The sequence below is a fragment of the Choloepus didactylus genome, chromosome 4 (genome assembly GCF_015220235.1).
Source record: "Choloepus didactylus isolate mChoDid1 chromosome 4, mChoDid1.pri, whole genome shotgun sequence".
NCBI classification, from domain to species: domain Eukaryota; kingdom Metazoa; phylum Chordata; class Mammalia; order Pilosa; family Megalonychidae; genus Choloepus; species Choloepus didactylus.
The window spans coordinates 123,075,712-123,097,455 of NC_051310.1; positions in this window are offsets into that span (position 1 = coordinate 123,075,712).

The window sequence follows — 21,744 nt, forward strand, 5'->3', positions numbered from 1 at the left end:
GGCATTCCTCTTGTAAGCTCCATTTATACACCACATAAAAAGAAATTTACGAAAATTCATTTTCTGTTTTCTGAAATCCCCTTCAGCTGGATACACCTTAATCTCTATGAAGAGAAACTCCTTGTACACAGAGATTTCTGCTGCAGGTCCCCACACATGCAATGGGAGACAAAGAATTATGCCCTTTTATTGATGCTCTATCACACTCCAAGGACTGAAGGTGTTGGTGGGATGTCTGGGGGTGGGAGGAAGGAGAAATTTAATCTTTAGAATGCATTCCTGTCAGAGTTTTAGAATTAGTTTTCCAATTTATGTAAATAGTATTTTATTTGGTTGCGAGTGATAAAACCCATCTAAAAATAACAAAAGTGAAAGGAAATTTATTAACGTTTGTAAGAGAAATATGAGGGGAAGCTGGCATGTAGGATTCTAGAGACTCAAAAAACATTGCTGTATCTTCCTTTCCCTCTCCACCTTTCTCCCTCTCTGGACTGCTTTTCCCTATGCATTGCTCTCAATCACATCTACTGAAGATGGCCTTTCCTTCTTGTGGATTGGTGGGAGTGAGGGTTGGGGGTAGATGATACATGGGCATAAACAAATTCAAGCTTATGTTAACACAACTTAACAAACTAAGTATTTGCCAAAATATAAATCAAAGTTTGTGCCTCCCATGTTATAGTTCACTGTTAAGGGCCCAAGATTCTCAATATAAACTCAGTTAAGTGCGGAAGTGGAAGCTAGTGTTATTATTGTTAGGGCACATATAAAGTGATAGAGTGATATAATCTCATGAAAATTCAAGAGGAGCCATTTTAGGGCAGGGTCTTATCTAGTTTAGAGCTGGGGAGTGGGTCTGGATCTGAAGGGCTGTAGATGCCTACGGGGAGGAATTTTTACATATTCTCTTTAGTGCTCCATCATTTATGTGGTTCACATATTGTTTATACATTTGTTTCTCTCTGTCCAACTAAAAAACTTTTTTACGTACATCGTATTTAAATACCTGAAAGTGTACATCTGTTTTGCTCCATTAATACCTAGTGTAGCATTTGAGCAATGTCTTAAGTTGGTTTCCCTCAGAAGCAGACTTGGAGACAGGATTTGAGAGTTGGTAGTTAATTTGGGAGGTGATTCCTGGAAGTACTTTAGGCTAGTGGGCAAGTGAGACAAAGAAGGAAAGGAAACCAATAAAGGATTCATTTTTGAGTAACTGTTATGGGCAACTAGATTTCAGTCCCATTGAGGAACCCTGGGAAACAGTGTAGAATAGTCCTCACAGTTGTCCCTGTTAAGAGGCAAGGAAGTTGGGTATTTGTCCTCCAACTCCCACCTGTCATTGGCAGAGGGCTGATTCCAGAGGCATTAACATCTTGCACACCCAACTTGTCCTGTTACAACTTTCAGGTGGAAACTTGCAGGAGCTTATAGCAGGATACTATCAGCATAAACTGGATCAGGGAGTATGGGAGAGTATGTAGGCAGGGAACAAATAGCATTGTTAGAAGAAGAACCTTATTCTGTTCAAATTAGAGGTTCCTAGCCTTAGGTTAGTTTCTAATCAGTTTTGGCTCTGGTAAGGATTGTAGTTATGTGATATTAAACAGTTTAATAGGTTGCTTTTTCTGGGAGGGCTGTGGGCATGGTAGGAACTATGGATTAACATGTCTAGCACAAGAGTCAAAAAACATGAAAATACTTACAGTGGAAGATTATTTATCTGGGGGTCTAAACACCATAAGCAAGAACAAAGCAAAAAAAAAAAAAAAAAAAAAAGCATTCATTTTCCATCCTTCATGATTTAGCCAACCAGTCAGAGGGTGACTATAGTGGGGTGGGGGGCAGTGATCAGTGATGGTGGTGGCCATACAGTGGCCATACAGTGTTGGAAGCTGAGCAGCATGAGGAGGGCATCTATGTGGGGAGGTGGTGGGGCTCAAGCAGGGTGAGGAATATATTCACATGGAGGGCAACAGCAATGACAGAGTAATTACCTGTAGAGAGATTGTTACAGAAGGTATTTACAAAAGTAGAAAGCAAGAAAACGAGAGTGAACATGGTGTTTTTAATGGGCAGCATAGATTTCAATGTATATAGACAGAAAAATGCAGTTGTAAATGTATGCAAACACACACACATATGTACATCCATACATTCCCTAGCTTTGTCCACTGTGAGGAAACAGCAGTATCCCAAGGGCAGTGAGCACACCTAGCATCTGGATCTTGGTTTCTAAATACCATTTTTCATTAAAAGGGGCCAGGGCTAGCATACTCTGGTTTCAGGATTCAGGCAGGGAAAAACAAGATGAGCCTGGAATATCTTCTTGTGTCAGAAAGTAAAGAAGTGTTCAAAGAATGAGGAAAATGTTAAAAGATCAGAAATGTCGGCTTGCAGAGGCTCCCATTGGCTAAATGGGACAATTGTTCATCAAAGTAAATAATGATAATATGAGCTATGAAACTGAATAAAATAGGAATTAATGAATCCATACTGATATAATTAAATAAAATAATAAAGGGAGAAAAAATAAATAATTTTCTAACAATTAATGAATGTTGAAGGAATGATGGAATTAGAAAATTATCATATGACAGCCATCGTAGTAATAATTAATTCAGCCAGAAAACACCAATGAATGCTAAAACTAGTGAATGTAAGTGTGATGAAGAATGAATCGTTACCTCCCAGCAAAATAATTATTAATTAGAAGGTGAAACAGGTTAGCTTTACAGTAGAGAATACTGTAGATACTACATTAATCAAATGTAACTAAAGATCCATTGAGATGGGTTTTTCTAAAACAAAAGATGTCACTCAAAAAAGCATTAATTTCTTCATCTCCAAGAATCAAAATTCTAGCCGTCCTGGTTCATTATCTTCTCCCACAAAGCAATTTAATTACACTTTTGACCAAGAACCCTATTAAAAACAAAAATGAGGTCATTCCATTCTGCATCTTTAAATGATCACTTTTATGTTCATAGCTACTTCCTTTTTTTAATTTTTTTTAATTTTTTTACCTTTATTTATTGAAAAATCAAACCAAGCAGCAGCAACAACAACGAAAACACATTTCAAACAAAACGAAACAAAGGATTAAGGAAAACAAATAACCTAAAATAACTACTTTGCTTCCAACATGTTCCTACCATGCCCCAAGAAAATTAACAAACCATAATCAAACAAAGGCGTAAGAAAAAACAAATAACCTAAAATAACTACATTGAAGCTAATTTTTTTAAAAACGCAATGGCTTTTTTTTTACTCTATCAAACAAAATTCAAAACAAAACAAAGGAATAAGAAAAACAAATAATCTAAACTACATTGCTTCCAACATGTTCCTACCATATTCCAAGAAAATTAACAAACATTAGCAAAACAAAGGAATAAGAAAAACAAATAACCTAAAATAACTACATTGCTTCCAACATGTTCCTACCATACCCAAGAAAATTTGCAAACCATAATCATTCCTGAGCATTCCGATAACATTGAGATTACCCTCAGTAGCTTATCTGTTCTTATTAGATTATTGTTCCCCCTTCACTAGTTGCTGTCTAGCTCTAGGTCAGCTGCTTCCTTTTTATAAAAATTTCTAAATATTTTCAATGGAAATTTTGATTAATTCCCATTGATTGCTTAAGCTCTGAATGTATGATTTATAAGAGAATTATGATCACAATACATGAAGTATTGAAAAGTTTCAAATTAAGAAAGTTGCTGGTAAAAGTCTTATAGGAATTGGTAGCACTATGTTTTAACAGTTTATTCGTTGTAGTGGGTTTTAAATGGTCGCAAATTCTTTGTGCTCTTTCCATTGAAAGTTGAGTTTATTTTCCTACCCCCTGATTCTGGGTTGGCTTTGTGACATTGACTAATAGAATATGGTGAAATGACACTGTGTGATTTCCTAGTTGAGACCTCAAAGACTGCTTGAAGATTCTGATTTTGCCCTCCTTGGAATCCAGCTCATATGTGAGGACTTCCAAGCTAGCCTGCTAGCGAGACCATGAGGAGGAGAACTAAGGTGCCCCAGCCAACAGTCTCAGTCAACTGCCAGACATGTGAGTGAGCCCACCGAGGACTAGCCAGGTCGAGCCAGCTCACAAACTAAGAGCAAACACTTGAGTGAACCCATCCAACCATGGAGAACATAATTGTCTTCACTGAGCGCTCTGCCTAGAACATCAACCCGTGGAATTATGAGCCATAATAAATCAAAATTATTTAAAACCAGGAGTCAAAAACTATAGTCTGTGGGCCAGCTGCCTGCTTTTGTAAGCAAAGTTTTACTGGAGCACAGCCACGCCCATTCGTTTACATATTGTCACGGCTGCTTTTGAACTACAGCAACAGGATTGAGTAGCTGTGACAGAGGTTGTAGGGCCTACACAGTCTAAAATACCTGCAATCTGTAAAATATCCTTACAGAAAAGGTTTGCCAACCCCTGTTTTAAACCATTAGTTTGGGGGTGGTTTGTTATGTAGCAGTAGATAATTGAAACACTCCCTTTACACTATGAGAGCAGTCAAGACCTTGCTAGAACTATAATTAATTTCTATAATTTCATGAATGCATGTCTGAGACCTGTGAAGGCATTTAACTTTATCTAGACCAACATCTGTTTTCATTTGAGTAACAATGTCATTTTTGCAAATAGAATATGTTAATAATGCTGTGCACAATATCTACTTTCTTGGTACAAGGCACTTTTTAAATTTAATAACCTGATAAAATCCAATATAGCTCTTTTCCACCCTCAGAAAGTGTTTCATTTAAGAATTATCCATGGTAAAGTGATTTTAACTTGATGTCAGAAACCAGCCTCAGTAAAATATGCAAATCTTTCAAAGTGTATTAAGTCACTGCAGAAAGCAACCTGTAAGTATTACTGCTGCCTTTTCACAACTTTTGCCAGATAGTTGGTCCTTATCTTCTGTTTTTCAAGAAAAGTAAAATATTAGCCTGTCTTCAACCTTCAATGAGATGAGCCATCTTTTTTGACTTGTACAAGTTTTCTTAAAAAACTAATTTTAAGACTTGGCATATCTACCATGTAATCCTGGCTTGTTGATAAGTATATGAATAGATTTCCACATGAGCTTAGGAAATATGAATAAATATAATGTGTAAAACACTGTCAAAATCAGATATTTATCTGTGCACTGCAAAAATTTACTATTACTATTCTTCTCTGCCTAAATACATGAACAATCAGTTAATGCTGATTAAATGTCACTTTTCTACAGCAAACTATAAAATAAAGTATAAGTAAAGGAACTAGGAAATATACTGTATTTTTCTGTGTAGCCATTCAGGGAAGTGAAATGTGCTGCAGGGCATTGGCATACATGGTCAATTCTCTTGGGTCAGTTTTGAAGCATATACAACTATGAAAGAAAATACCGATTATAGAAACATGACACTGGGAATCTGACTTGCCATCAGTGTGAGTTATTATGATTCTACAGGCCTAATTCTAGGTTGGTGATCAGACCTAAAGTACTTTCCTCCAAGATATTTTAAATTGTCCATTCAAATTTTAAGAAAAACCTTCCACAATACCTAACTTGATTTCTGCCCTTCCTGCAGAACCATTATTTATAACACATATCCAATACCACTGATTACATTTAGTCACATATACTTTTGTTGTTCTTGAATCAGAATTTTAGGATTTTGGAACTGGAAGAGACCTGAGAGATCATCTGGCCCAGTTGCCTCATTTTGCAGAAAAGGAATTGTTTCTCTTCCTGTCTCTATATCTCTCATCTCCAAAGGACCAACTTATATGGCACCATTTTGCACATACCTAACAAACTACTGATTCTGTATACACTTGAGTGGAATAGAAATAATGTGCTTCAGTATCAGGCAAGTTAATATACTACTTTTAAAAATAATGTTATGAATTATTTTATGAAGACATTGAGACTATTCTGGTTGTGTGCAGATTATAAGAACTTGGGTAAGAGTCCTAAAGACCAGCAATGAAATTCAAAGTGATCCCCAAAATGAGAATAAAGATTGAATTTGTCAATAGCCTTGTAAAAATGTGGCACCCTGGGTTGAAGGTAATAATATAGATGTGGTCTGACCAAAGATGTGGTTGTCACCTTCATTAGGGTGAACAAGCTATTTCTGTTATTGTAGCATAAGATTTTGTAACCTGTCTACAGTTGAGACATCCTGTGGCTGCTTCCCAACTCAAAGTTCCATCTAAAAACACTTTTGTTAGACATCCAAATATAACTGGAAAGCAGTTTAAAAATTTTACTGAAGTCTTTTAGAACACACGCAAAGTTATGCTATATTCATAATACATGGCAGCACTTCTTTTAAAACCTCTTTTCTCATGTAAAATGCCTCACTTGCCACAACACAACAACTGATTCCAATTTCTTTCTGTATTCTCTTTTTTTAAAAAATTTCCCATTCTCTCTCTCTCAACCAGAACTTACTGGGCTTGCCTTTCTCAGTACCCTTTCACCTCTAGAATCTGTTCTTTTCCTTGTGCAACTCTTCAGCTTCTCCAAGAGATCAATCAAATCTTTTCCCCTCTTACTCAATCTACCCATCCTTTGACAGGACCAGAGAACTGACCCTGCCAAGAAAGAACTTTCCTTGGCTGAGGGTGAGAGGCTGTAGACAGACATTAATTTTTTTCCTATTGAAATGCTTTAAATTCGTTGGCAGCCATTTCATAGTATTTCTTGTATTAAGTTTACAGCCAACTAAAATGTCTTATTTAGTGTTAAGTGAAATCATCCCTATCCTGTGCTCAGGTAGTTTTTTTGTTTTTTTTGTTTTTTATATAAACGCAAAACTTTTAATTTCTTCCTAAGTTTCATCTTCTGGCCCAATGTTCCAAAATCTCAGGAATTTTTTGAATCTGAAATCTTTTTTCTTGCTATCTAACATTTTAAATATTATTGCTAGTTTTATAAATTTGATAGCCTGGGACCACCAGCTGAAAATGAGTCAGCAGTTCAGCATGACTGTTTTTATAAAGCTAATTGTGATAGTGAATTATATTAATAGAACCATGACATCCAAGAGCTAGGAAAGTATCCCTCTGCTAAATTTAGAATTCACCACACCCTTAAAGTATTGTGCCAAGTTTGGGCACTGGCATTCTAATGCACATGTGATAAAGCAGGGAGGGTTTCAGAGTAGGGTAACAAAAATGAGCCAAAACATTAAATGAAAAGTGGTTGAGGTAGTTGGAATTATTTAACCAATGGAAGAAAAACTCTTACATATTTATGAAGAGGTTTTATAGAGAAGACATTCATCCATTGTTCTTCAGTTTCTTTGAGAGTCCAGAATAAAACAAGAGGATGTGGGTTTCAGAAAACTGGAAACAACACAAAGGTCCAATAATAGAGGAGTATTTAAATAAATTGTGTGCCTCAATGTAATAGAATAACATCATGAAACACTTGATGAAAACATGGCGAATATTTTTTATTATCTTGAATGAGGGAGGCCTTTCTAGGTATCACATACAACAGAAGCCATAAAGTAAAAAGAATTACAATTTTAAATCTCCATTAGGAAAAAATAAAACTAAAAAGAAAGTTTAAAAAGATGTCAAAATGGGGGAAATATTTGTAGAATAAATGATGGGCTAATTTCTTTAATGTACAAAAAAATTGAAGAAATCAATAAGAAAATGACAAACAACCCAATAGGAAAATGGGCAAAGAGTTCCCAAAAAAGGTTCATACTGAAATAAATGCAAATGTATATTAAAAAAAACTTCACTAATAATTAAAGTAATGTATTTTATAACTAGAATTAGACATATTCTTAACAACCTATCTGTGCCAGTTTGGATGTATTATGTCCCCCAAAACGCCATTATTGTTGATGCAGTCTTGTGTGGGCAGGAAATGTATTGGTGTTGATTGGGTTGGATACTTTTGATTGGATGTTTCCATGGAGATGTGATCAATCAACTGTGGGCGAGATCTTTCACTGGATAATTTCCATGGAGGTGTGACCCTGCCCATTCAACATGGGCCTTGATTAGTTTACTAGAGCACTATATAAGCTCAGACAGAAGAAGCGAGCTTGCTACAGCCAAGAGGGACACTTTGAAGAATGCACAGGAGCTAAGAAGAAAGGAGCTGCAGAAGAGAGACAGTTTGAAGATGCCATTGAAAGCAAACTTTTGCTCCGGAGAAGCTAAGAGAGGAAAAATGCCCCAAGAGCAACTAAGAGTGACATTTTTGAGGAATTGCAGCCTAGAGAGGAATGTCCTTGGAGAAAGCCATTTTGAAACCAGAACTCTGGAGCAGATGCCAGCCACATGCCTCCCCAGCTAACAGAGGTTTTCTGGACACCATTGGCCATCCTTCAGGGAAAGTACCCAATTGTTGATGACTTACCTTGGACATTTTATGGTCTTAAGACTGTAACTGTGTAACCAAATAAGCTCCCTGTTACAAAGGCCAATCCATTTCTGGTGTTTTGCATTCTGGCAGCATTAGCAAACCAGAACACTATCAAAATTGCAAAGTTGAAAAAAGTTTGACAAGACCCAGAACAGTCAAGAATATAGATAACAAGGCACTCTCACACACCATTGGTGGTAGTATGATTTAGTGCAACCTTCTTAAAGAGTAATTTGGCAATATTTATTAAAATTTAAAGTATGTGTGACCTTTGATGTAAGATATCTTACAGATATTCTTGCATAAGTACAGTAAGATATATACACAATTGCAGTGTTATAGAAAAAAATACCCACATGCCTATCAATTAGGAAACCATTTAAATAAATTACAACTCATTCATAATATGAAATTCTAGGTAGCCACTTTATAGATTCCTATAAATATAGACATACAAAGATGTCTTAGATATGTTGTTATATGAACACAAATTTTAGAAAACTTTACGTAGAGAGTGATCTGATTTGTGGGGAAAATGTGTGTGTGTGTGTGTATACATATATGGCTACATTCTGTGCTGGTAGTCAGGCCTGTATCTCCTGTATTAGTGTTCTCTAGGGAAACAGGAGATATTTGTAAATATGAGATTTATACAAGTGTCTCATGTAACTGTGGGGATGCATGAGTCCAAGTCCTGAAGGGCAGGTCGCAAGCTGGCAGCTCCAATGAAGGTCTTCGATGAACTCCCCAGCAGGGGCTGGCTGGCTGAAGAAGAAATAAAAGTTCTCTCTTCTCTCTTAAAAGTCTTCAACTGATTGGATTAAATCCAACTGATTGGATTCTCTCATTGTGGAAGACACTCCCTTAGTTGATCTTAGATGTAATCAGCCACAGATGCAATCAAATTACTGATGATTTAATAACTCAGCCTTCTGGTTTATTAACCAGCTACAAAATGTCCTTGCAGTAATGATTAGGCCAGTGCTTGCTTGACCAGACATCTGGGCACCATCACCTGGCCAAGATGACACATGAACCTAACCATCACATCTCTTAAGTAAAATAATGGAGGATTCTTCTGAAGAGAAATTGATCCATCTAAGAGAAAAGACTTGCATTTATATTTTGGGGTCCTATTCATCTACAGTGGAACTCATTAATCAGCAATCTTTGCTTGTGCACACAGATTCCACATAGTTTTTAAGTGGCTCCTTCTTAAATATGGACAGACAGGATTCCAGACATTTGTGGTATATCTTCAACACAGAGGCGAGACCAAAACAAACCAACAAAGGAACCCAGAGAAAACAGAAACAATGCTGAAGGAAAAAAAAAATCAGAAAAAAAATCATTAATGGCTTCCACTTCCATCTCACAAAAATGAATTCTCTTTTTATAAAATAGAAAAATGCTTGAAGAATCATAAACAGCTATAGGTATTAAAATATTATAGAACATTTTTAAAATTCAATAGAACAGTTAGAAGATGAAGTTGAGGAAATGTCACAGAAAATAATATAAAAAAACAAGAGATGGAAAAGAAGAAGGAAAGGATAAGAAGATAAGATTATCAATCCAAGAGAGTCAATATCTGAATAATAGAAGTTAATGGAAATTTTATTGAAATAAAAAGAGCAAAAACAAACAAACAAACAAAAAACCAGACAAACAAACAAACTGAAGGGAAGGAAATAATCACAGAAAAACACAAGTTTCCAGATTGAAAGAGCCTAGTAAGTGACACAGCACTGAGTGAAAATAGATCCATACCAAGTTAGCCTGTTCTGAAATTTCCGATCCTCAGGTATGAAGAGAGAATCCTAAAGAGGAAAACAAATAGTCCAGATGACATACAAAGTTTTAAGAATTAGAATGGCAGACATGTTAACAACAATCCTAGATGCTAAAAACAATGGGGCAAGGCCTTCAAAATGCTGAGGGAAAATTATTTGCAACTTAGAATTCTATACCTGTCCAAACTATCAGTCAAATGAGGGTAGGATAAAGACATTTTCATTCATTCATGAGTGCAAAAAATTTATGTTCCATGCGTTCAGAAAGCTACTCATATAAATGCTTCCTCCATGAGGAAGTAAAACAAGAAAGAGGAAGTCTTGGGGTTCAGGAAACAAGATTCAACATAGGAAAGAGGTAAAAGGACTTTTCAAGATGGAAACAAAGGCAAGTTCAAGGTGAAAGTGTCCAGTTCAAATAGGAGCAGGATTGTAGATGATTCCAAAAGAATGCTGACATGAAAAAATGGAAAGGAGGTATTTGGCTGTAATAACTCGGTTTTTATAGGTCTGTTTGAAGATTTGAGAGCAGCTCCTAAAAGCCAAGGCAATGGGGAAAAAATAGGCAAGTACTGACTCCAGGAAATAAAAGAGTTGTATTAGAAAGGAAATATAGTATAGTGTAATAAATGACTGTGAACATTCATATTGTAATGTAAACACTGAATGATGATTTAAGTCAAATTGTTATATAACTCTAGGGGAAGGGAAAATGAGTGCATTGGGGGAAGAGTTTGTGATTTCTAAATCTTTTTCTTCCATTGTAGAAGATACTTTTCAATGTCTAAAATCTAAAACACTGAAATAATCATAAAAGCATATATTTTGAAATATATAAATAAATTCCAAGAAACAATTAAGAGAGTTGCAAGTATCTGACCCTAAGGGATGAAAATCAAAGGCAGGTGGAAATCAAGAATGGGGAGGGGTGGGACAAGGACTGTTGTTATTTTTCTTTATAAGTCTTGTAATACTATTTGATTTTAAGACTATTTTATATAGATATATCATTTTTAAAAGATTAAAAATGAAATTTAAAAAGAATGACTGGAAAAGAAAGCTATTATATTATGCATTGAGTAAAAACTGGTTGCCGAGCAATATGTACAGAATGACTCCATTAAAAACTGTACACAATCTATTGCATAACAGAAAGACTGAAAGAACATACACCAAAGTTTTAATAGTGGGTTTTTTTGAATGGTGGGATTATGTATCATTCTCTTTCTTTGTTGGTAGATCTATATTTTTCAAATATTTTACAATAAGTTGACATTACTTTTGAGATGAGAAAAAGAATCATTATTGAGAGTTCATAGGGAGTTGAGAGGTCATTCTGGAGGTTATTCTTATGCACTATATAAATATCTCTTTTTAGTTTTTAGTGTATTGGAATAGCCAGAAGGAAATACCTGAAACTGTTGAACTGCAACCCAGTAGCCTTGATTCTTGAAGACAATCGTATAACTATATAGCTTACATGGTGTGAACATGTGATTATGAAAACCTTGTGGATCACACTCCCTTTACCCAGCATATGGACAGATGAGTAGAAAAATGGGGACAAAAATTAAATGAATAATGGGGGAGAAGGAGGAGGGGATGTTTTGGGTGTTCTTTTTTACTTTTATTTTTATCCTTATTTTTATTTTTATTTTTATGTGTTTGGAGTAATGAAATAGTTCAAAAATTGATTTTGGTGATAAATGCACAACTATATGATGGTACTGTGAACAACTGATTGTACACATACACAATGGATGATTGTATGGTATGTGAATATATCTCAATAAAACTGAATATAAAAAAAAGAGCACCAGAAAGAAAGTTATTTATATCAACAGAATGGGATATGGGTCTAAATGAGTAGTAGGGGGGGTTTAGTGAGATATCAGGAAACACCCAACTCTAAAGGTAACTAAAAGCTTAATTGGCCTTTCCTTATCCAAGAGAGGGCAAGAGTATAGGGAGACGAAAGAGTCAAGAGGGAGAAGGGGGAAATGCTCAAAGAGTTTCTTAAAAGCAGCTGTTGAAAGTGCCAGGAGGAGAAGGAGAAAATAGTAACAACATGACAGTGTGATGGAAACTTGAAAAATACAAAAACAAAATTATCTCTCAAAAATGTTGGAGGCTAGAAATGACTATGCCTCGCTTTCAGTCAGGGATGTGGAATCTTGCTGAAAACAGCTTGAAAAGGGAGAAGAAATGGAGTCACTGGGACAGACATTTGCTTAAATTCAAGGTTAAAAAAAAAAAGAGTAGAAAGATCAAACCCAAAAAACAAACCCAAAAAAATCATTAGAAGTGACTTTTATCCTTAACTTTAGAAGGCACAAGATAAACATAGGTCTATGCAAAACAACCATTATTTCCTGAGGGAACCCTGCCCCTGGCTACATTGCTAGGACTTGGAAGGTTTCTGATCAATCAGTTGGCCAAAATGTGATGGGAGTAAGGATCTTTCCTTTCCTACAACTGTGGCTATAATCAGGCAAGCATGTTCCTTAACTCTGAATATATTTTCCCATGAATAAATTCTACAAATAAACCTTTAGATCCTCCCTTGGGCTCAGTTCTGCTTATGTCTCCAGCCTCATCTCCTAACAACTCTCTCTGAAGTTTTATCACCCAGCTATATTGACACTTTGCAATATCCTAAATATGCTGTAGCAGAAACTCTTAGTAGCCTACTCCAAATCTGTTCTCCTCTTCTTCCTTTTTAAGAGAATTTTTATTTTGTTGGGGTGATGTGCCCAGCTTAAAAATAATAAAACAAATAAGGAAAAGGAAACCTTTATTTTCCAGCTGCCCTTGGAGATATGTGTGGCTATATGACACCATCCTGACCAATGAGATGGAGGCAGAATTCTGCTGGAGATTTCTAGGAAAGTTTGATTTCCTGATGTGGGTACTGCAACTTCCTTCTTCCTACTTGAAATGTGGAACTTAAAGGCTGCAGCTTAAGTAGCCATCATGAGACCTCAAAAGATACGCCAAAAGAATCCCAAAGACCTAGGATTTGACATCTTTGAACCACTAAATCAATGCCAGCAACTGGCTACCTCTAGATTTCCTGGTACATGGGAAAAATAAATCCCAAGTTTTTTAAACCTCGATTAGTTGTATTTTCATTTAGATGCAGCACAATGCAATCCTTTCCTTCTTTATATTTTAACACATTATTTCTCCTGCCTGGTATGTTCTTCCTCTACCTTGTACAGCAGGTAAGCTCAACTAATACTTCAAGACTCATCTAAAGGGATTGTTTCCCTGTGAAGCTTTCCCTTATCTCTGCAAACTCAGTTAGTTCCTTGCTTTTGGTGCTCCCATAATACTTTTTATAAGCTTCTGCTGACATTTATTGTAAACCCTTTTGATGATGTGTGTATAGATATATTTCTCTAACACTTGACTTTGAATTCCACAAGAGCAGGACTGGGTTGCATCCGTTTTGTATTTCCTTGCACAGTCACAGCCCTAAGCAGGGGCTCAATAAATATTGGTAAATGAATACTGAGTCAACTCAGACTGCCTTGAGACCTCAAAGTACCTTGTTAATTTCCTTATTGCAAATTTATTCTTTGAAATGCAACTGTGATGCAATTTTGCCTTTTGTAGATTTCAGCAACATCTAGAAATGAACTATGTGGGTGTTCACTAGATGAGGCTGTATTGACAGATGGCCTTAGAAAGAAACACCTTTAATGTCTGAATTAGGCAGAAAAGGAGGGAAACAAGTATTCACCTATTTCATATTAGGCATTGTGTTTTGGGGCTTATCTCTTTTAACTAAGCAATTCTACAGACTACATATTAGTCCCACTTAGGAAAAAAAACCTGAATACACAAATATTAAATAATATCCCCAAGGTCTCAGAAATAGTAAGAAGCACAGTCAGAGAATCCTTCAGACTTCAAGTCCAATAATTTTTCCTTTCTTTCAAGCTGCCACTTGATTAAAGGAAAGAATGAGGATCTAAACTTTAAAAGACAGTCTACTGTTGCATTATCCTTGCTTCTAAACTTCCTCATTCCAATTCAACCAACACATTGTGGTCAAACTCATCCACCTGAAGGACAACTCTAATTATGACACTCATCTGGATAAAAATGCCAGTGTTTCCCACAGTCTAATGAGAAAAACCCCCAAACTGGGCTTCTCTTCATACATTTCACCCAAGTAACTGTGTCCCAGCCAGACTCTATACCTCTGTTAACACTGTTCCAGCACACTGCACAGCCCTTCCTAAAACATCCACATATTTAAAACCTATCCATCTTCAGAGACATTGCTCAAGTTTTGTTTCTACAACCAAGTTTTCCCTTTATTTCAGACAACTGTAGTGGATCTTTCTTTTACTCTACTCCTACTATACCTTATTAATAACATTCTTTTTGGCATTTAATTTTTACTTTGTAGACAACTTACTTTCCCCTGCCATAATAGATTGAAAGCCCCTAGAAGGTAGGACCATGCATTTTCATTTTTCAGATTCCTCTAAGTATCTAGTATGAACATGGCCGCAGGTGCTTAGTAAGTGAATGAATGATAAAATGTACATGTAATTGCACCCTGCTCATCACTGCTCTTTATCTCTACTTTCTCTTCACAAATGGTGCTGCCTTAATTTCAAACATGAGTGAAAGTAGGCTCACAGCTTCAGCACTGTACTTATAAAATGTCAGTTAAGTTTGTTTCAGCCCTCTGTTTTTCTTCTCATCCTCATCAAATTAGCATACTAGGATAAGCAGTAAATAAACCTATGCATTCTAGATGTTTCAGCCACTAAAAAATGTAAGAACTTAATTTCCATCCCCCTGGAACAGAATGCTTAATATCTGTTCATCACTTTTTTTGCTAATGTCTTCAAAAATGCTCTGCCCTATACATGTTTCTTTAAGTTTGTAATGGCCTTGTGGACAATGAATGATGTAGAATGATAGCAACAGGAAAAACTCCATCCACTTCTGCAGGCAGGAATGTACTGGAGAGGTGACCATGAGGTTGCAAATCCAGATTATTCCAGAAATTATTTTGAAAAAAAAAGGTGCAGAGGCCAAACCCTGAGAAATATGGGACATGATCCAGAGAGCCAGCTGGAAACAAAGGTAGATAGAGAGCTCTGGGTAACCTCAGAAACTTGAGCAGACGAGAGCCAGGTGCATAGTCAATGGCCCCTCTAAAATATTTAGGAAGGCTTGCTACCAAAATATCACAGAAGACCAGCACCTCTGGCACAGTGCAGTCAACAACTATTGCTAAGGCTCAATGGTACATGGGGCTAGAGCTGAGGATAGGTGTACAAACCTATAGATAAGAGTTTCTCAACTCTGCTCACATTATAATCACATGAAGAGATTTTTTAAAATAACAGTACCTAGGTTTCCCCCCCCCCCCAAATCAATTTAATCAAAATTTCTTGGTCTTCATGCACTGGCAATATTTTGAAATTCCCAATGTTAATAGTAATGTGCAGCCAGGATTGAGAACCACTGCTATCCGTCCTTTCATTGATTCCAAGAGAAGGGTAGGCAATCTGCTGATTTTAGAGGTTTATTAGAAACAGCTGGCAGAAACATAGACTGATGGGGTGATGAAAAGCCATATGGGAAAGGAATTCTTGCTTAAGAACTATAATATTTTCCCTGTGAAGATAGCCAAGTACATAGGAGGGGCACAAAAAGTGTTTGTGGGTTGAATAATATATGAAAGAGGAAGATAAAATCATAATTATCAACAGAAATTAGGGTCTAAAAATTTGTGAGATACAGTTTCTTCTTGGAAGTTAAATATTTATTTGCAGACAGTGAGTATATGTTCCTTAAAAAATAGTCAAGTAGCATATGGTAAGTGCTAAAGGAGTTTAGAAGAAAGAATGATTACCAAAGGTTGAGGTATATGGTAAAACTTTAGAGCAAATAAAGCTTTTGAGCTGTGCTTTGAAGAAAGTGTAGCATTTAGCTAAGAGGTGAAGAGAGAAGAAGGCATTTTAAGTAGGAGAAATGATATACCTAAAAGGGGAAGGATCACGTGTCATGTTTGGGAAATTTGAGTTTGAAGAATGGAAGGCTCCTTTGAAGTATGAGTAATGGTTGGAAATGAGGTTGGTGACAAGCCGGAAAGAAGACTGAATTTCAGGATGAAGAGTTTGATTTTATTCTGAAATCAGAGGAGCTCCATTAAAAAACATTTGGAGGATGTGGAGAAATAGGAACATTCATTCATTGCTGGTGGCAGTGTAAAATGGTGCAGCCAATGTGGAAGACAGTTTCGTGGGTCCTCAGAAAGCTAACTATAGAATTACCATATGACCTGGCAACTCCACTTTTAGGGATGTACTCAAAATAATTACAAGCAGGACGTAAACAGACATTTGCACACTCATGTTCATAGCAGCACTATTCACAATTGCCAAAAGATGGAAGCAACCCAATGGTCCATCAACTGATGCATGGATAAACAAAATGTGGTATACGCATACAGTGAAATATTATTCAGCATTAAAAAGGTGTGAAATTCTGATATATGCAACAACACGGATGAACCTTTAAGACAGCATGCTGAGTGAAGTAAGACAGACACAAAAGGACTAATATTGTATGATCTTACTGTTTTGAAACTGTTAGAATAAGCAAACTCCTAGTGTCGGAATCGACCATAAGTTACCAAGGGATGGGGTAGGGATAGAAAATAGGGAATTAAGGCTTAAATTGTACAGGGTTACTATTTGGAACGATGAAAATGTTTTGGTAATGGATGGTTGTGATGGTATCATAATATTGTGAATGTAATTAACAGCACTGAAATATATATCTGAATGTGGTTAAAAGGGGAAACATTCGGTTGTATATATGTTACTAGAATAAGTTTTTTCTTAAAGTCTGCACTACCCAAAGAATGAACCCTAAGTAAAACCATGGACTATAATTTATAGTACAATATAAAAATGTGCTGTCATCAATTGTAAATGTACCACACTAACACAAGGTGTTAATAATAGGGTGATAAATGGGAATCCTGTATTTTATGCATGATTGTTCTGCATACCCACAACTTCTCCAATAAAAAAATATTTGGGGGGTGGGTGGGTGGGTATTGTTGGGTGTGTAAACAATGGTGTTTTAGAAAGATTTATCAGCATTGTTGTGAAGGACTGACTAGAAAGTGGAGAGACCCATATGGCAGTAACAGCAATAATACAATTAGAAGGCATTAGATGCCTTGACTCGGTGGGCAATGGTGAGACTAAAATATAACAATTGTTATTAGACACATAAGACATTTGGGTAAGGTGGTGTATGGTGATGGAGGCATACTGGACAAGATGAAAATATAACACATGGCACCCCAAAGGAAAGATCAAAGCGGGGAAATCTCTTCAAAGACCTTACCTTCTTCCTACATGCAGAACTTCTTTATTTTTATGACCTGGCATATTCCTTTTAAAGGCTATTTGAAAGCAGATCTGTTTAAAGCACACTAAGTCAGGAAATGGTGCTGTTAAAAGTTGGTTCTGCTTTCCTGATCCTGTGTTCTCCTCCTCGCCAGCTCTTCGGGCAGCTGGGGGATCAAAGGTAAGTCACTAACTTCTCTAAATCTCAGCTTCTTAATCAGTGAAATGACAACAATAATACCAGTTCTGTCTACCTTCCAGGGATGACAACTGTGAAAGGAGAGGGTTAAGGAAGGAGGATTGGGGAGGAAGAGTCTCAAACTACAGCACAGTTGTAAGAAAGTTTGGGCAAGGCTGATGGGGATTCCTTAAGCCAAAGTTGCCTGTTAGGAGAGTCCTTTCTCCCACAAGGAATGGGCCTGCGCTAAAACCCTGCCAGGTTGGAAGCAGCCTTGGGTAAGCTTGGTCTCAGCACAAACTCAGTGGTGGATCCAGAGGGGCTGCAAATGGGGCTATCAGTCAATTATGGTCCTTGCAGCAGGATCAATGAGTGACACATTTCTATAACCACTTTTTTTCTTCTATAGGTGTGCCAATTTGAATATATTGTGTCCCCCAAATGCCATTATCTTTGATATAATCTAGTGTGGGCAGATGTTATCAGTGTTGATTAGATTGTAATTCTTCAAGTGTTTCTTTGGAATGTGCCCCACCCAACTGTGGATGATGACTCTGATTGGATAATTTCCATGTAGGATTGACCCATCCATTGGGTGGGCCTTGATCAGTGGAGCCATATAGATGAGCTGATGGGCAGAGGGAACTCAGTGCAGCTGTGAGTGATGTTTTGAAGAGGAGCTACAGCCAAGAAGGACACTTTGAAAAAAGCACAGGAGCTGCAGATGAGAGACAGTTTGAAGACGGCCATTGAAAGCTGACTCTTGCTCTGGAGAAGCTGAGAGAGGACAAATATCCCAAGTGCAACTAAGAGTGGCATTTTTGAGGAACTGCAGCCTAGAGAGAAACATCCTGGGAGAAAGCCATTAAGAAACCAGAACTTTGGAGCAGACGCCGGACGCGTGCCTTCCCAGCTAACAGAGGTTTTCCGGACACCATTGGCCATCCTCCAGTGAAGGTACCCGACTGCTGATGTGTTACCTTGGACACTTTATTGCCTTAAGACTGTAACTGTGTAACCAAATAAACCCCCTTTTATAAAAGCCAATCTGTCTCTGGTGTTTGCATTCTGGCAGCATTAGCAAACTAGAACAATAGGCTATAGAAATAGCCCTCTGAAACTGCTCTTCTTGAGATCACTAACTACTTCCATCTTGCCAAATCCATCGGCAGTCCTCATATTTGTTCAGCTTCTCAGTGGCATTTGACACAGTTGATTACTTTATCCTTCCTGAAAGACTTTCTTCATTTGATTTCCAGGAAGCCAGCTGCACTCCCCTAGTTTTCTTCCAATTTCACTGATGGACTAGGAGTCTTTGCTGACTCCTTCCTTGATGAAATCTCTAAATGTTGAAATGCCCCTGGACTCAGTTCTCAGCCTCTTCTTTATCAAGGCTCATTGTTTGGGTAATCTCCTCCAGCCCTATGGTTTTAAAGTGCCACCTATATGGTAATGTCTCCCAAATTTCTCCAGTCGAAACCTCTCCCTAAGCTCAAGACTTGAAGATCCATTTGTATACTAGATGCCTACTAAAAATCTGCTTGTCTAACAGTTCTCTCAAACTTAAAATGTGCCAAATAAAACTTTTGATTTTGTTGCGAGGATAATTATCTATAGCGGACAAGAATGGAACAAAGGAGATCAGATAGAAGATGACCATAATAATTCAGCTGAGATACAGGTGAGAGATGTTGCTGGCTTGGTTGAGTGGGATAGGAACTTTGCAGATATGATTAAGGTTACAGGTCTTGAGATGGGGAGATTACCCTGGACTTTCAGGGTTGGCCCAAATGAATTACATGAGTCCTTAACATCGGAGAAACTTTCCCAGCTGTGGTTAGAGAGAGACCTGGGGATGGAAGAATGGTCAGAGAGATATGATGTTGCTGCCTTTGAAGATAAAAGAAGGGGACCACAAGCCAAGGAATGCAGGCAGCCCCTAGAGGCTGTAAAACAAGGAGGAGCAGGGAAACAGATACTCCCCTGGAGCCTTCAGAAAGAAATGCAGCCTGTTAACACCTTGATTTTGGCCCAGTGACTTCTGACCTACAGAACTGTAAAATAATAAATTTGCATCCTAGTACCTTAGAGTGGGCAGAAAAGTGAAGAGACCTTGGCAACCGTTCATCCAGGGATAAAAGGAACACCACCCATGCCTGTCCATCACTGACTAATTTTTAAGGACAGTGACGGACATTAATAAAGCTACATTTTTGTTTAAAAGCAAAATGCAGACATGGACATGGAGGTGCAAAGTCATTAACTACATCAAGGAGGACAGCGATGTGACTCGAAGAACAGATGACGACATTGTAGAACACGCTCCGACTTAATGATTTAGTCACAAAACCTTCGGTGGCTAAGGCCAAGTGGAGTGGAGGGTGCTTAACTGTGTCACACAGGGTACAACATAGATTCCACTACTTTCTGACAGTGTTTGAGCCTTTATCAAATTAAATTCGTCCTTGAAGTTACACTTTTAGCCAAATGCTAAGGGTTTTCAAACCTCTCCCAGAGCCACCTGAGATTAGAGGGAAAAGTACCAAATGGATAGACAGTCATAGAAGGTACAGAGCAGAAACTAACCTCACAGAGGCAAAGAAACCATTCCATTGACTAATTTCCAAGAGGCATTTTAGAGAAAGTTTACTGGAGGGTGTTGCAAGGGAATTAATGTTAAAATGCCAAGATGGAGCTTGAAATTCCTCTGACAGCAACCACGGAAAGAGGGAATACTAATATTATAACCTTTGTTCTTAAGCATGGTAGGCCAAAGTTCTCTGAGCAATATCTGCATGTTTGCATGGAGAGAAAATGTATAATATATGCAAATTCCACACTTAAATTTCCCTTGTTTAGAAATATGGTTTGCATTTTTTATGTCTCCCTGATCTACTTAGGGAGAGACCTTTCTTTTGTTTCAATATCAAATAGACTTTAGCATGAACAGGTCTAATGGGACTTTGCCATTGGTGGCGGTTTAATAGGGCATTGGGAGATTGCAAGTAAATTTCATTAGGAGGCTACAATCTCTAACTCAGGAAAGATTAGAGGGGTAGGAGATCCCTGCAATTTGCTACAGCATTAACCTAGAAATACCCTGCAGGGCTTATCTATAGGTTTCTGTTACCCCTTCCACTTCCTCTCCCAGTTATGAGCAAGCCACATAAACTCAGGCCCTGGAATGCTTGGGACAATTGAAGTTTTCCACCTTCAAGCAAACAGCTGAATAAGGTATGGCTAAATATAATTATTGTTTGGGCATTGGATTTGCTATAAAATAAAAGGATTTACCAATAGCCTTTGACCAATTTTTGCTTTTTAGTGTCCTGAATTTCTGTATCACTGTTATAAAAACATTAAAATATGGCTTATCCCAGAAAAGACAAGAATTCCTAATTTGGCAGACCCAAAACAAAAGAAACTCCTTAAGTTCAATGTCATTAAAAGATATAGTTACTAAGCTTTATAAAGACTTTTGTCTTGAGTATGAACTTTTGAGTGCTTGCATATGAATAAGCATGAAAATTATTTGAAATTAGTCTTAAAAGACTTGCAAAGAAGCACCATTCTGACTCAAGTTATTGTGAGAATGTGACAACGGTAAGACTCAGAAGATGGTGGTTGATAAAAGAAAAGGCAGCCCAGGAGCAGAACATTTCCCTTAGCTACTCCTGGCTAAGGGGGATTCACAAATTCCCCAGGAAAAAGAGATTAGCTGTAAACAACAGAATCACACATCGCTTGCTATTTATTTATTTATAAGTTGGTAATACATTCACATGTTTCAAAATTCCAAAAGTACATGGGTATACAGTAATAAGTTCTCTTCAACTCCTGTCCAGACACCTGGTTTCTCTCCTCAGAGGCAATAAATATTACCAGTATTTAATCCATCCTTCAATGCATATATGAGCAAATATGTACATACTGTTTTTCCTTCCTTTTACATGAATGATAAGTATTTTATATGC